This window comes from Xenia sp. Carnegie-2017, unplaced genomic scaffold, assembly GCF_021976095.1.
Source record: "Xenia sp. Carnegie-2017 unplaced genomic scaffold, XeniaSp_v1 HiC_scaffold_4, whole genome shotgun sequence".
Taxonomy (NCBI): Eukaryota; Metazoa; Cnidaria; class Anthozoa; order Malacalcyonacea; family Xeniidae; genus Xenia; species Xenia sp. Carnegie-2017.
The window spans coordinates 4,697,728-4,716,015 of record NW_025813504.1 but is presented as its reverse complement, the minus strand read 5'-3'; the positions used below and the strand labels follow the sequence as shown (position 1 = coordinate 4,716,015).

General features: G+C 32.9%; 1 pseudogene; it reads right to left on the bottom strand.

The window, feature by feature from the left end:
* Nucleotides 1-7,305: 7,305 nt before the first annotated feature.
* LOC124455892 lies at nucleotides 7,306-14,085 on the bottom strand (annotated as a pseudogene).
* Between the last annotated feature and the right edge of the window lie 4,203 nt (nucleotides 14,086-18,288).

Genomic DNA, 18,288 nt, shown 5'->3' with positions numbered 1-18,288 from the left:
GATCTGCTATTATGACTTTGTCATAATGGCATGTTCCTATTTATGTAGCTCTCTTAGTTATCATGAGTTTTGCTGAAACGGATGTCGAAGTAAGATCAAACAATCCTGTTTTTAAAAAAGAGAGATAACAGAAAACAAGATAATAATCAGTATTCTATCATGTTTTGTGCAAAATTTTAGGAAGCGATCATCAGCATGAAGTTAGCAACAGTTCCAACGAGGGAAAGGTTGGTACTAAAGGGAGAGCCGCAGAGAATTGAATTTTTCTTTATGGTAATTACCTAGAAATAAAGGTTCATAAGTATTTATATGACATGAGACATTTGCACGCGAGAAAAGCAAAGCACGAAGTAAAACTCAATGTTCTAGTGTTTTTACACTCCACCTTATACTTTCCTACATCGCGTTTGGAATTGTAAAAAACGTTTACTGCATTTTATTATCTAATATCAAAACTCTCAGTGGTGTTTTCTTCGGTATATATTTTTGACATATTTTGAAAATTACGTCGTATGGAATGTTTTTCATTATGACCTAAAACGTTTCTGAGCCAATCAATCCCAAAAAACAAAACCAAAACAAAAAAACGTTTTTGCAAATCATAACCACAAAGCTCTCAATCATATTCATGCAACAAAAAACACAAGACATCCTTTATACAATGAAAAATCTAATGTATTCTGAAAATAATTTATGGTTCAGTAACTGTACACTGTGCACACTACAAATACAAAAGCAACTACCAGTATTGAAAATTACGAAAAAAGAACAGGCCATCTTTCCTGAGAAAATTCGTTGCGAAACAATTATAACCTCACCACAAACACCTTTAGTGTGACGCCAAACACTGTTTTGCAATTATAATATTGTCATAATGGAATATTTCTATTAGTGTAGCTCTCTTACCTATCATGAATTAGGCTGAAACGGATGTTGACAAAAAATTTAGATTACATCATACTAGAAAATATTTAATAAGTATTTCATCATTTTATGAGCAAAATATCACTCACCACCGTCAGTATAAAGTGATAGATTAAACAAAGGTGAAGTTTCAACTAAAAGGCAAATGATTGTATATATTTTTTGTTAACAACTAAGCAAGATAGATTTATAAAATATTTATTGCATGCATGCATGGCATAAGACATTTTCACTTGAGAAAAGCAACACACGTATTTGATTACTTTTCGAAATGCTTACATATTGAAATGCGTAATTCATATAATAAAACTCGGTTCTCAATGCTATTTGTCCACCTCGTCCATAGATTTTTAATCTGCTTCAAGAATTCTACAAAACCTTTACGGCATATTTTGTTGTGTAGTTGTGTAAAAATGAATGCTGGCTTATTAGGTTTAAAAATTTTTCTGGGCCAGTAAAAGCGCGCTATTTACTTCGGAAGCGACGTTCAACATTTAATCCATAAACACACTTGATTTCAATAGAAAATACTAAAGAAGAAAATCCATATGTAAATACTCCCCCACCCCCAATTATCGATATTATGCTGCCCCTGATTCAATCATTAACTGAAAGAGAGAAAAAAAGGATTCAGAAATTTGGTCGAAAGTCCTCTGAGAATGCTGCGGTCACTCTTCTAACATTTTTGATATCGAAATTATGCCAGATCGATTTCTATTGAAAGATTTTGATTTTATTACAAAGCTGTTGAAATCAATCTTTGTTTATTTATAAAAACATGCGCTTAATGTACGCTCATTCGGAAAAAAAGTGAGTTTTGTTTTCTCTATTGAAAAAAAATTACAAATTGCTTTGTTTAAATTATTAAAATGCGCTTTGAGTATGTTTGTCCGATCAGTAAGTGTCATTATTGCAGGTCTTATGCAAATGCTCAATTGATGACTTCTTTGATGCACACAACATAAGGATCTCATTAACTCGTGCGTGTAGCGTAAATTAAATTGAGTAGAACTTTGTATAGGTCGATGTATGTTAGACAGTCTCATGCTAAATCAGTTCCACTTTTCTTGATGTCATGAACACATGCATTAAACTGTTTCTCTCGCTTGAGGAACGTATCACTATGTAACACATTGCTAAGCCCTTCTTGATTCAGATCAAGTTTCAGTTGCTCTAAATAGGCCTAGTGACATATCACTAACTCGATGTACAAACTTCTACAAAATAAGTGTCATTAGTGCTTAGTATGTCAACTTGTGAAAACGCACTGCTTCCAAATCAACAGTTTTTCAATTGAGCCTTCAGCAACTACTTTGTTGTCGAAAGCATATTCACGGAGAGCACCACCAATGACGCTTAATATCATCACCATGATATGTTATCCACACATCACTATGACAAGGCCATTTATGTTTCCAGAATATATCCATCGTTTTTGCATAAAATGCCTGATACAAAACACAAACAGCTGCCTTCAACTGTAAACTTTTCTTTATTAAGCAACCCTTGACAACACCTCATAATCAGTATTCACAACGAGCAATTTCTGATATGTCAACTTTAATTCACAACAAAATCTCCGTGCTAGCCCTAACTTCTAAACGACTTAAAATCAAATAGGATATATGTCATGTCGAAAGAAAGCTTACTTCTCTTGTTTTCAAGATTCCAGGGAATTAATTTATGCAATAACTAATGCACAAAATATGTTGACTATAAAACACCAAATTTTCAAACTATATAATTTTCATGCTGCATAAAATGCCTTACTAATGATAATGAAATTTATTGCTCTCGGTGGAATTTATTTCGCACATATGAATCCCCCGCCCTCTCCTCAATTACAATCTTGTTTGTTCCTGCAAATACGATCTTAGAAATTTCATTTCTTCTATAAGTTTCCAGTGCTAGACTGTTAGGCAAAATAAACTTTGACTTTCAATTTCATATTTAAAATAACACTTCAACAGTACCATTTGGTTATGAATTTCCAAGGAATAAGATTTGAGGCCTGTTTATATGGAGCCGAGATACACGACTAGGCGAGTAGCTCGGCATGCAGCACCATGTTCTCGTCTGTTTTATTAATGACTTGATTAACTTGACTGACTCTTTACATGAGACATCAGAGTAACTTCCTTTGATAACAGTGGTGAGATCTCGGCAAATTGAGTTTCTCGTTGTACCATATGAGCAGGATTGAACGGGAAACTCGGCTAGGCAAGAAGAATAGCTAAGAAGCACGCATGCATCTATACGTTCATACGCTGTAGCGCAAAATGCTCACACGTTCATTAAATTACGTCTGTGCAAAATGTCAAGCTCGAAAGGTCAATAGCACTTGTGCGCTCGCGAATAGCTCAAGAGAAACGCGACAAACTTAAATTCATTCTACTATTGAATGCATTATTTTGCTTGCAAGTTGAAAACATTTTATTGGCTTTCCGCGAAAGAGCTTTCTCACATAAAATCTCCGTTTTGTAGGAATCCTAACCTTTCTTTTACGACGAATCAAATAGTTAGCAATTAGGGGTGTTTTTTAAGCTTTGTAGAAGTAACTGTCTTTTGTTGACAGCAGCCACGCTTATTTTCTCAAACAACAGTTATAATATATAGTTAAGATGGCTGTTTGTCAAAGAGTAATAAAGTATTAACTGGTGTTTCCCAAGATTTCACAATTATTCCTCTCTTATTTATACAGTGTTTTTTATTGATACTACGCAAGCGCTAAATTATTCAAAAATCCTTAAAAATGCAGATGATATAGTTCTTTATGGGAATGGTGAAGATTTAGACAGCAATCAAACAAAATTCAGTAAGGAAGGTAAAGTTAAACGACGTATTTTCTATTTACTACCATGCTGAGTGAAAAAATATATGAGACAAAAGAATATAATAATCTTGGGTTGGAATTGAATAGTACTTTCAATCTGGATTCTAACTTTTAAATAAACTTTAAGCGTGCATCTGGAACGCTGAGACTGCTTGCAAAGAGGTTGTCGTAACTGTTAATGTATTAATCCAAGTTTTTACGTAACTTCACTTATTGTAGTATACTCTAAATTAAATTAACCGAAACAAAGATGAAGAACATCACTACTTTTCAAAACCATGCTATTAAAATAGTATCTTTCGACAATGGCTTTTTGGTATATCTTTCTTTAATTACGCAAGGCTGTGCGAAAAAGCCCCTTTAAGGAGATATGTTTTCTTTTTCAAAATTTTCATCATTATTATAATATCGTGGAGTGGTCTGGCTGATAAGGAAGTCCAATCATTATCTGGTAATTAGTTTCAAAGTTCAATTTTTTTCTCTTATGTTGATTGACGGTCAATTGTACATGTTAACATCATAAATTTTATGAAGACTATTATAATTTATTATAATTTTAAAATTTAACTAGTTTTTATTGTATCAAATGATATCTATTCTAATAAGTGATTATAACTTATTAATTTCCCAAGACGTAACTGAGTTGCTCATTAGTCGATTGGAAGACGATCTTCTTACAGACTTATCAATTGTACCACATATCTTAATTGTAACTGATGCAAGGAATATAGAATTTACAAAACATAAAATAAAGGAGGTAATCTGGTTTATTTGCAAACGTTTTAAGCCTGACCGTATATTTTTTTGCAGCTTTAAGTTTTTTTTTACTATGTATCATTTTTTAAAAATTGGTTTTCCAGGTACCTGTTAACGACCACTGTATGAGGTACCTGGTTTTACATTAAGCATTCTGTTTGACTAAAGTTTTCTACCCATGGGATGTCGTTTGAAGGAGTTATGAAACCAATGAACATAAAGGCAAGCGGAGTGGGCAATGGCTTCAACTAGACTTTTTGTGGAGTGGGGAGTTAAAAGGCAGTTTTTAAAGAGATGGAGGCAAATTTTTTGTGGCGACGAGGGAAAAAAACTAAAATAAAATACATGTGCAATGGAGAAAATTTGAAAAGTCAACCACAACGTTAACATTGCACAACCTTCGTAACCTTTACCGCTTTACAATAGCTCCACTTATAGGGACGTCACTACAGGAAAGGAGACCCAACTTCCCCACCCAAAAAAGCTTACGCTCTCAGGTTGTTGAGCTGCAGGTGTTATTCGTAAAAAACACTGTATGAAGTATTGCAATAAACTTGGTGTTAAACTTGCAAATGTTATTTTGACCAGATGCTCTAATTATAATTATGCCAGATTTTATTTCAACATGGATGAATTGCAAGTTGCAAATAGTTGGGGATGGGAACTTACCCTCTACATATAACGTGGTGACCTTTTTACAAATGAAAGCGGAAAAATATTGTAAAACAAATACAAAAATTAGCCTCATCAAAATGAAAATTCATATACCATTCATTAAATTATAGTTAAATTGACTATCTGTGCCTCATATCTCTATAAGCACTAAAGTTCATAACTCGAGCTAAAGTGAGTCTTAAATTCAGTCGAGTTATTGTGATTTATTCGTGATCATCAATTGTTTTATAATGGCACAATTTATTTCAGGTTTGTTCATTTCGGCCGAACCAGAGTGCAAGGGCTGTTTAGGAATACTGCTTAATGGCATACATAACGTCGAAGAAAGTGCAAATCTTCTGAAAAGGCAAAGAACAGGTGCCAAATTAATGTCGACAATAAACGCGACAGATAAAGAGTTTGACGAGTTGAATTCCATGTAGAAAATTTACGCCTTCAAGCAACAATGCAGAAAAGTTTCACAGTAAATTCAAAAATTTTTACCGACTACCGAGATCTTATGTTAAAGAAAATTTTCACAATATTTGCAGAAAAGGTGCAACTGCAACATAATGCAATCAAATGCTCACTGATATTACTTTATTAAGTGATTTCGGCTGTTTGACTACCGCTAATCTCTCTCTTATTTTACAGCCCGTCGAAGGCTCTAGTCAAACAGCTATCAGCTCGTTTGATAAAATTAATTATATCAGTAAAGTTGATCGCATTATAAGTATGTGTATTGTTGCATGTTTTAGATATTCACTGATATTAAAAAGAACTCTGGACATGTTTATATTAATTCGATTCAAAGAACACATAATTTACATCCAGGACGACCGTAGATGTGTATCGACGAGCTTGTACTTGATAATTATACGACAGAATGTTTTGATGCTTTTGTACATCGATTAAACTTCTTCAAAGAGATTTGTGATGAAACCTAAAATTCGGTGAGAATCTCATTTTTGACTTACGCTAGCTGGACAGTTGGTGCATATGCAGTAAAGTTTTCCATTTCGAACACTAGTGGCTTCATAATATTTACTAATAAAGTATAGTATACAAATCAGAGAACTCTAGATACGCGAAAAACAAAATAGGTGATTACCACAATGTTAGAAATAGCTACGACATGGGGAATTTATGGCAATATAATGAAGTAGATTTATAAAATTATTATTTAAGCAATCTACTATATTATCTGTGTAATCTTTTGTTTTCTGGGGTGCAAAAAATGAGATTTCTATTAATTATAAGAATGGAATGTATCATAGAGTGTTCTCCCATGTGAGACTTCTTCAAGTAAGTATTATTAATATTAAGGAAACATTAAGGAAAGCATTAAGGAAAACATTTAGGAAAGCGTCGTAATATTGATACATGTCATGCGCAGTGAGAGCCACGCCTAATTTAAATGAGTGTAATAATGCTTCTACTCCAGTTTGAAAAAGTGGAACTATGCCTGCACACCTCCACTATCATTCTTTAAAATCAAAATTCTTACAGTCATTGTCAAACGTGTCTGAAACTTAAGAAATTCGGTGTGCTACTACATTATAAACAAAACTTTTCACAAAACAAAAAGCATCAAATTTATTAAGAGTCTGCCAAAATCCACTTAAAACTGTGCAGTTTGAGCATGAAGAAAAGATAATGTTGTAAGAAAAGTAGTGACAGGTTGTAAGAGATCTAAGAATAACCATAACACTTGAAAATGCAGTTAAGCTCTCAACACATCTCTTGTTTTCAAGTTGTTTAAGGCAAACTGTGACATTGTAATGTTCACAACAAATATCACCTACGATTGTCCACAATTAAGTAATTACTCGAATCGAATTGAAGACTTTGCATACACACATTTCACTTTATAAAGCAGCAGTGAAGTATCGTTGACAATAAAACCTCTGTTAGGCTTTGCTCATGAAGTGCTATTTTAAGAAAGACGTTGTGCGTGAACGGTATTGAAAGAATATTTAAGGAAAATAATATTTCATAAAAATTAGCTACAAAAAAAACAACAAAATAATAGTTATGTTGCAAACAAATGTCTAATGAAAATCTACGTAAACGAATCAAAACTAATTTTCTTGAACTAGTTTGAAAATTGGACTAAAATATACTAAGAATAAGAAATATTAAGGTAAAAGAAGTCTGAAAATTGTTCTTTCCATCTTAAAGATTACTGCCTCAGAAAAATTACGAGGCCTTATTTTCATGGATGTAGATTTTAAGGAATAGTGATAGCCTTTCCATGCCCTCCAGTTAATACCATCAGCGTATGAAGAGTGTTTACCATGATGATAGATCCCGTTTAAATTAGAAGCATGACAATTATTATACCACCATGCGCCTTTATAAATAACTGCACAATTTGCTGAAGAAGATTTATCGTTGTCAGAGTCTTTAGTAGTAAAGGCCATTCCTTGTGGGAACTTTTAAACGAATCACCAGCTGTTCCTAAGTATTCGTTAAAACACAATGTTATTTGTTGTTTAAGTGCCTATGAATGAAATTTGAGCGACTAAGTTGTGCGGGTAAATAAGCAAAACCTAAATAGAAATTTCAATGCATAAGACTTTTGTTTATAACATCTCAAACACAATATATCTTTACACTATGTTAATAATTTACTAGTCATATAACTGCTATCTACTCCATGTGAAGTTTGGAAACATCAGTACCAAAAATTGCTTGAACAAAATATGAATAGTATTATAAGAATATTGTATTTGTGTTTTGGCTTCAAAAGAAACAAAATGTACGATTTTAAAGAACAAACAAAATCACATATTATATTCAACACATCATAACAACACTGTTGAGTTGCTTTTTGTTTCCTGCCTCGTCAGTTTGAATCATTGTTTTACAGTGATAACGAAGAGCATGACCCAAATGAAAATTGTATTTTTCGGGAGCATGTAAAGCAAAGATCATGTTGTTGGCTCATTGTAGATAATTTCGTTCAAGTTTACTTATATGAAACTATTTTGCCTACGTTATTCTATGAAGAAATTACAAGTGAATGTCATCAAGTGCACTCAAGGTTACAAAAGTGTTACCTCGTTGAAAAGCACCAAGGAATACCAAAGTTTAAGTTTGTTTTCAAGAATAAGGCAACGTTGCGATTAATGACGGAATAATACAATTTGTTCCCTCACAAAACAGCATTGTAACACCTTGCACAATTGGCATAGATCTGATCTTATTTAGCTTTATTTTAAAAACACCAGTTAAGAAGCTACTTGAAAGTGGAGTTGTATATAAAATCACATGTCCACGATGTAGCTCGTGCTATGCTGGCCAAACAAGTCCTCATTCAATTAACATTAGTAAGGAGCATCAAAGCAATACAAATCCGGTGGGAAATCCCTTTAGTTTATGTAATGACAGTATTACGATGGAAAATGTATGTTAATTAGTGAGTTCGTCAAGATCTACGACACATATAAAGGCCAATTTCCTTTACGGTTGCTTTGCCCGCGCGCGCAGGGCATACACATTTTAGCATGCGCTATAAACTACGTCATTGGCTTTCTCGGACTTCACGGACGTTAGCGCACACGCTTTGAAATTTGAAAATTTCGACTTTCTTGTCGTGCGAACCATGGAGCACGTGAATAATATCAACCAATCACCAATAGTTGAGACGCTTAAGAAGGCTGGCTGGTATAGTTATGAAGGCATCACTAGTGAGCAGGTAGCTCAGTGTTATTGTCAGCCTTTTGTCTAGCCCTATGGCTACGCGCCGTGTTTTCCAGCATGTGATGCTGGGGCTAACTAAACTAAGTAGCTCTTCAAATGTGCTTGGTTTTTTTGGAAACATTTGAAAAAAGCTCATGGTTGAATAACATTGATATTTGCATAAAGTTTGATATTCGCCTTTACTTTTTCCATCTAAATAGATTTGCCTCATCCAAAGTCGTTTTATAGAATTTCCTTCTTTGTAATCGCCTTCTTAATAACATCAGTGTTAAGAGTCTTCTATTTAAAGCTACTATCTTTGACTAGTTTTTACATTACCGCGCGCAAAAAAGTTTAATGGAGACTGTTTTTAAACGCGCGTACGAATGCTTAAAAGTATCCGCTCCGTGTTCGCTGGCAAAACGACCGTAATGAAAATCGTCCATAATTACTTTAGCAACATAGCAGATTAATGCCATTAAACCCTCTCTAAACACTAAAAACGAATATAGGACTCGTGTACTTGTTATGAAAATATATAAGATAGTAGATTATTGTAGTTCAAATTGATAATTCGAAGCTTTGTTAATTCCTATGTTAGATTTTTTAAAAGGCTTGTAATTTAAATGTTAGTCATTTCTAACATGATGGTACATGGAATACCAAAATATATCGTTTCCATACTGTTGTTGGCTTTTGTATGACAAAAATTATGTGCTGCAACGTTTTACCTTGCAGGTGTCTTAATGCTCAGTTTTGATATAACATAATTTGATATCATGTGTGCTGCACATCCGTCAAACTTTCAAATGTTGTTCACTAGTAACTTTGCCAACGAGACTGAAATTTGCAGAGATTATTGTAAAACACCGCAGCTGCGTCAACCAATAGTTTGTCCTCAACTACCCTAACAATATTGAAACCATCCAAATGGACCAAAACTGAAGGACAAAAAACGTGGAAAAGTAAGGGTTGAAAACCTATTTTTAAACCCTATTTTATATGCACACCCACTTGTCACAATATTTATGTATGCATGATATGCCGTATTAATTTCTTTTCAATCTATTGTTTTCACGTATCATAGAATAAACTTAGCAATTTTTCCCCTCCCCTAACAAATATCACCCCGTCTACGTGTCTGATGCCACTGTATGTCACTATAAATGCAGATGTATGAAGTATTGCAAATACCATTGTTAATCATATTAAAAGAAAAATTATTCCTTGGACCAAATTGTTCGTTCACAACTTTTTAAGTTTGGACACATTGTCAAGTTATTGATTGTGATTAAAAAAATTACTAAAGTATATAGCAGTAATTTGTACCTGAATATGTTCCAAGGCTTAACTTGTATTTCAGTTTTTCACTTGTAACAGAGAAAAAATCATATTCAGCATATTTTGTGTTGCCTGCTGTATCCTCCATGTCAATGCGAAGTTTATTTTGACTTATAGACGTTAATCTGTTTATTTTTTCTAATCCAAGCCAGAATTCTGTTTTCAAGTTCCCAAAGCCATTTTTGTAATCCTGCCATCCTCTATAGAAATCAACACTACCATCAAGACGACGTTGAAAAACAGTCCAACCACCACCAGATGTCTTCATGTCGCAATATACATTGAAACTCCCTTGATCATCAGGATCAATCTGATACACACCACTTTTTCTTTCTCCTTTCTTGTAAAGTTCTGCGCAGTCTTTAACTTATTAGAAAAAAAAAACAGTAAAACTTTCAACAAATTCGTTATCTTTGAGCTTTAGTATTTTAAAATTAAAACCAATTTCAACAGAGAATTTTTCAACAAATTATTTTTGGTTTTGTTTATGAGAAAATATTGGAATTGAGTTCCATGGAATAAAAAACAAAAAGAAATTTAAATAATTTTCTTGCATGAAATGTTTTTAAACATATATGCTTCGAAGGTTTTGCTATTATAACAACAAAGCAAATATTTTTCTTGGGCAGTTTTTTTTAAAATGCAATGAATTTTTTAACTTTTTGAAAGAAATCCCGAATAACGATATCCTTTTTTATTACAATTTTGGACATGAATATGACACAAAGTCGTTGATGTTTCGTCTTTACTACGAAAATGACGTGAGATTAGCTACTAAAAAGCAATGAACGAAATATTTTTTTAGAGTTAGTATGAAGATAATTTTTTTATAGCTTTTAGACAACTGTCGAGTTCAGGGGTATTTCGATTTGTTAGAAACCCATTTATAATAGGAGTTGGTTAGGTTTGCTAATGACTGCCTCTTTTCCCCCTATCCCCACCCTCCAAAAATTGGCGATTTTTCGATAATTTTAGATTATGTCTGAAATTTGAAAACAACTGAATGTGGAGATATTCTGAGAAAGAATTTTGAACGTAGCAATTACCCGAGAATAGCATGATAAACGTGTTATCTTTAATCTGTTTCTATTTTTAGAGAAATTTGTCGTCAATTTTCATAAACTACTCTTTGAAAACAGGTAAATCGACCGATTGATGGAATTTTGTAAAAAATCAAGAAATTCTGGAAGGTTTTGAAACAGAATTTCTTCCAATAGGCATTGATGGTACACGAAAATAAACTGTTGGCAATGGATATCAACCTTGTAAACTTTAATTGGCAGTGTCAGCTATATGGAGTAAAAAACCTTCAGAAGTTAATCTTCCGTGAAATTTTACTACCTGAAGACAATGGTTATCGGACTTGTACATTACTACGCACGTATTGATGTTAGAAGTTATGATATCTTCCAAGAATTAGAAAAATAGTTTAGACATGTAGCTGAGAATACTTGGCATAGTGATTGGGATTGACTTATCATAAAATTGCCTTTTAACTAGTCCCCGTATCAAGAAGTCAAAGGAAAATCAGATGTTTGCCATTTTCGTTGAAATTTACATTATAAAAAAGAAAAATCTTTTGCTAAGTTTTTGTTTGCGTAACGTAACACGCAAACTATCTATTCGTCAATTTTAATAGATCTTCCATTTTTTATACATCATTTGTATCTATTTAAGTCACAATAATATAATTAGTTAAATAAAAGACAACTTAATGCTTTCATTACTTACCTTTCGTATTCTTCTTACAAAACAGGCCTTTATTTAGAATGTTAAAATTTGTTTTGAAGCTGAAGTTGTTTCTGAATTAATGCTTTTAAATCATTATTGGTCCTTCGAGTCCTCAAAGCTCGTTTAAACATTTCCAATGATCCTATTTGTGAATGGTGATCATGACTAGATGCCTCTCTATAACAAGGTATAGAAAAGGAAGGCAGTGCTATGGCAATTTCAATCAATTAATGGAGGTACATGTACATATATGCATGTATTAAATTTATTTGAAATCAATTGTTATCAAGAATTGAAAACATTCTTACAATGAAAACAGCATCTCTCTTTCCCCATGTGTCAAACGTCTTATGCCATTGAAGCCACAAATTTAATTGCTAAACGTCTCTTATCGTTGGTAGAGTAATAGTTGTAGGCAATTTAAAGAAATGTGTTTTAAACACTTTAATGCCTTGTAAATTAGAAATATATTCTTGTAAATAAAAATTTGTTTTGTTAAATCCTAGAATCAAAATATGTTATGTTCTTATAACAAAGGGAAGTAATGCTCTTTTGATTTTATTTCAGCAAAATTTCTTTCGAGTTGAACTGAAAATAGAGCGATTCCTATCATTGGAAAAATTGTAAAATTAATTTTCGATGACTCATCAAAAGTGTCATAAATATTTTCCTAAATGTCATCCTAGAGAGTAGCTGCAACTAATTAAATAATTTTGCAGCTTAAAGTATGTTTTAATAGCTTTATACTTGGATGTTGTATGTCGATGTTATTAATAAATTACTATACTTCACAATTTTCCATAGTCTATTTTTCTATGTAACTACATTTTAGTCTATGTAATTGCTTTACCTTACAATATTTAGTTAGCGAATATAGAATTTAAAGAATAATATCACGTGTTTTACTCACGCCCAACAATAGAATCATCAATAAATTTCTAATGGTGGGAATGGAATTAATTTACCTCGTCGACAGACATTGTTTCAATGCAAATGCCGTAATTAGTAAACCCTTTAATTACTTCCCAATTTTTGTCTTTCGAATTTTGATCGTTTCCGTGTTGTTGCCTTACGACAACGCTGTATGGGAGAGGAAAGGGTTCAGTAAAAAGATATGTTGATATCTATTCATAATTAAGCCTGTACTGGGTGATTGAAGTAGATCGTGATTGATTTTGAATTTAAACATGGTAAAATAACACCTCGATTGCCATCCTAAACAAGCCTATAGCATGTTTTGAAATACAAATATAAGAGAATATTTGGATTATAATATTTATACACTATGTCAATTGTGTCATTTCATTATGAAGAAGACCAGTTCGTTTATATGTATATACTTATAATTGCATATTTAATATTGCATTAATATGATGAAAAACAGACACAAAAATTTATGTAGACGTGTCAGCAGTCATTTTGCCCTTTCTACTCTTATAATCAACTACACTTCGCATTCAATTCATAGCCACATACGTTAAAAATTATACGCGGATTAAAATTAACGCGATTGATTGACTACAAGACACAATTGCAGCTAACTGAACAAGGGTTGTTTAAAATAGTCAATAATTTTCTGCCAAAAAAAAAACAAAGACAAAGACGTTTCTGCTGATGAACATGGTTGATTTTTTAAATCAGCATGAATTAGGTAGCCACAAGTATGCTGCTGCTTTAAGGGCAAACGAAAAATAGGTCTTTTTTTGTCTTGTTTATACAATTCAATCGAAAATAATTTTGGTTATTCAAGAACCGTCAGTTTTATGTTTTCCTTTCGTTTGACGGCTTCCAGTTTGTAGGCAGAAAGAAGAAATTACTATGGTGATTCCTTTTACTTCAGCATTCAGAAGAGTGCATGATAAAATATCAGCAACTAGAGAAAACATTTAGCTACAAATCTAGCAGTGTTCGGCATACGTTGGATTACGCTGAATGTAATTGTCGTCTCGTCGTGCCGTCGGTCATGTTTATGTTTCAGTCCAAGTTCTATTGTTCAGTTTCCTTTTTAAAAGGAGAAAATGCAGCAAATCGAAGCGGGGAATTTTAAAAAAAGCCAAAAGCCAAAACCAAAACCCCACACAATTTAAATCTTATACATTGAATCTTTTCTCTATGAAGAGGCTTGGTGTATTTTAAAAATCATCTAAAATTTACCTGTACATAATGGCAAATACAACAGAAACAACCAGCATAGACAAGAAAAAAGAACTGGCCATTTTTCCAAGGAAGTCAATTAGTTGCAAAATAACTTTACCTTGCACAAACACTTTCAGTGTTACACTAAACCCTGATTTGCTATTATGATTTTGTCATAATGGCATGTTCCTAGTTATGTAGCTCTCTTAGTTATCATGAGTTTTGCTGAAACGGATGTCGAAGTAAGATTAAACATCCTGTTTTTAAAAAAGGGAGATAACAGAAAACAAGATAATAATCAGTATTCTTTCATGTTTTGTGCAAAATTTTACGAAGCGATCATCAGCATGAAATTAGCGACAGTTTCAACGAGGGAAAGGTTTGTACTAAAGGGTAGAGCTGCAGAGAATTGCATTTTTCTTTATGGTAATTACCTAGAAATAAAGGTTCATAACTATTTATATGACAAAAGACATTTGCACGTGAGAAAAGCAAAACATGAAGTAAAACTCAATGTTCTAGTGTTTTTTTCACTCCACTTTATACTTTTCTACATCGCTTATGGAATTGTAAAAAAAGTTTACTGCATTTTCTCATCTAATATCAAAACTCTCATTGGTGTTTTCTTCGGTATATATTTTTGAAATATTTTTAAAATTACGTCGTGTGGAATGTTTTTCATTATGACCAAAAACGTGTCTGAGCCAATCAATCCCAAAAAACAAAACCAAAACAAAACGTTTTTTGAAAACTATAGCCACAAAGCTCTCAATCATATGCATGCAACAAAAACACAAGACATTCTTTATACAATGAAAACCATAATGTATTCTAAAACAATTTATGGTTCAGTAACTGTACACTGTGCACATTGCAAATACAAAAGCAACAACCAGTATGGTAAATTACGAAAAAGAGCAGGCCATCTTTGCAGAGAGAATTCGTTGCAAAATAATTATAACCTCACCACAAACACTTTTAGTGTTACGCCAAACACTGTTTTGCAATTATAATATTTCATAATGGAATATTTCTATTAGTGTAGCTCTCTTACCTATCATGAATTTTGCTGAAACGGATGTTGACATAAGATTTAGACTACATCATACTAGAAAATATTTAATAAGTATTTCATCATTTTATGAGCAAAATATTACACGAAACCATCAGTATGAAGTGATATATTAAACAAAGGTGAGGTCTTTACTAAAGGGCAAATGATTGTATATATTTTTTGTTAACAACTAAGGAAGATATATTTATAAAATATTTATTGCATGCATGCATGGCATAAGACATTTTCACTTGAGAAAAGCAAGACACGTATTGGATTACTTTTCGAAATGCTTGCATATTGAAATGCGTAATTCATATAATAAAACTCGGTTCTCAATGCTATTTGTCCATCTCGTACATAGATTTTTAATTTGCTTACAAAACCTTTACGGCATATTTTGATGAGTAGTTGTATAAAAATGACTGCTGGCTCATTAGGTTTAAAATTTTTTCTGGGCCAGTGAAAGTGACCTATTTACTTCGGAAGCAACTTTTGCTATTAAATCCATGAACACACTTTATTTCAAGGGAAACAACTAAAGAAGAACATGCATATGTAAATACCCCCGATTATCGATATTGTGCAGCCCCTGATTCAATCATTAACTGAAAGAGAAAAAAAAGGATTCAGAAATTCGATCGAAAGTCCACTAATAATGCCACGGTCACTCTTATAACCTTTTTCACATCGAAATTGTGCCAGAAAAATTTCCCTAGAAAGACTTTGATTTTGTTAAAAAGCTGTTGAAATCTATCTTTGTTCTTATATAAAACAAGCACTAAATGAATGCTCAAATTATTAAAATGCGCTTTGATTATGATTGTCCGATCAATGATTGTCATTATTGCAGGTCATATGCAAATGCTCAATTGATGACTTCTTCAATGCACACAAGATAAGGATCTCATGAACTCATTCGTGTAGCGTAAATTAAATTGAGTTAGAGATTGTATAGGTCGATGTATGTTAGACAGTCTCATGCTAAATTAGTTCCACTTTTTTTTGACGTCATGAACACATGCATTAAACTGTTTCTCTCGAACGTATCACTATGTAACACATTTCTAAGCCCTTCATGATTCAGATCAAGTTTCAGTTGCTCTATATAGGCCTAGTGATATCACTAACTCGATGTACAAACTTCTACAAAATATGTGTCATTAGAGCTTAGTATGTCAACTTGTAAAAACGCACTGCTTCCAAATCAACAGTTTTTCAATTGAGCCTTCAGCAAGTACTTTGTTTTCGACAGCATATTTCAGGAGAGCATCAACAATGACGTTTAATATCATCACCACGATATGTTATCCACACATCACTATGACAAGGCGATCTATGTTTCAGAATATATCCATCGTTTTTGCATAAAATGCCTGATACAAAACACAAACAGCTACCTTCAACTGTAATCTTTCCTATATTACGCAACCCTTGACAACACCTCATAAGCATTTCTGATACGTTAACTTTAATTCACAACAAAATCTCCGTGCTGTCCCTAACTTCTAAACGACTTACGATGAAATAGGATATATGTCATGTCGAAAGAAAGCTTACTCGTCCTGTTTTCAAGATTCAAGGAAATTACTTTATGCAATAGCTAATGCACAAAATATGTTGACTATAAAACACCAAATTTTCAAACTATATAATTTTCATGCTGCGTAAAATGCCTTACCAATGATAATGAAATATATTGTTCTCGGTGGAATATATTTCGCACATTTGAATCCCCCCCCCCCTCCCTCTCTTCAATTACAATCTTGTTTGTTCCTGCAAACACGATTTTAGAAATATCATTTCTTCTATAAGTTTCCAGTGCTAGACTGTTACACAAAATAAACTTTGCCTTTCAATTTCATATTTAAAATAGCACTTCAACAGTGCCATTTGGTTATGAATTTCCAAAGAATAAGATTCGAGGCCAGTTTATATGGAGCCGAGTTACACGACTAGGCGAGTAGCTCGGCATACAGCACCAAGTTCTCGTCTGTTTTATTAATTACTTGATTAACTTGACTGACTGTTTACATAAGACATCAGAGTAACTCCCCTTGATAACAGTGGTGAGATCTCGGCAAATTGAGTTTTTTCGTTGTACCATATGAGCAGGATTGAACGGGATACTCGGTTAGGCTAGAAGAGTAGGTAAGAAGCACACATGCTTCTATACGTTCATACGCTGTAGCGCAAAATGCTCACATGTTCATTAAATTACGTCTGTGCAACATGTCAAGCTCGAAAGGTCAATAGCACTCGTGTGCTCGCGAATAGCTCAAGAGCAATGCGACAAACTTAAATTCATTCTACTTTTGAATGCATTATTTTGCTTGCAAGTTGAAAATATTTTATTGGCTTTCCTCGAAAGAGCTTTCTCACACAAAATATCCGTTTTGTAGGAATCCTAACCTTTCTTTTACGACGAATCAAATAGTTAGCAATTAGGGGTGTTTCTTAAGCATTGTAGAAGTGACTGTCTTTTGTTGACAGCAGCCACGCTTATTTTCTCAAACAACAGTTGTAATATATAGTTAAGATGGCTGTTTCTCAAAGGGTAATAAAGTATTAACTGGTGTTTCCCAAGATTTCACAATTATTCCTCTCTTATTTATACAGTGTTTTTTATTGATATTACGCAGGCGCTAAATTATTCAAAAATCCTTAAAAATGCAGATGATATAGTTCTTTATGGGAATAGTGAAGATTTAGACAGCAATCAAACAAAATTCAGTAAGGACATTGATGCTGTTGCTGACTGGTAGGATGACACTGAATTGATAGTAAATTAAAAGAAATGAAACATTGAATGTCTCATATTTGGAGCAGCAAAAAGATTGGTAAAGTTAAACGACTTATTTTCTATTTACTACCATGCTGAGTGAAAAAATATATGAGACAAAAGAATATAATAATCTTGGGTTGGAATTGAATAGTACTTTCAATCTGGATTCTAACTTTTAAATAAACTTTAAACGTGCATCTGGAAGGCTGTGACTGCTTGCAAAAAGTTTGTCTTAAATGTTAATCAACAAAAGCAATGTATTAATCCAAGTTTTTACGTAGCTTCACTTGTTGTGATATACTCTAAATTAAATTAACTGAAACAAAGATGAAGAACATCTCAATTTTTCAAAAATATGCTGCCAAAATAGTATCTTTCGCCAATTTTTCT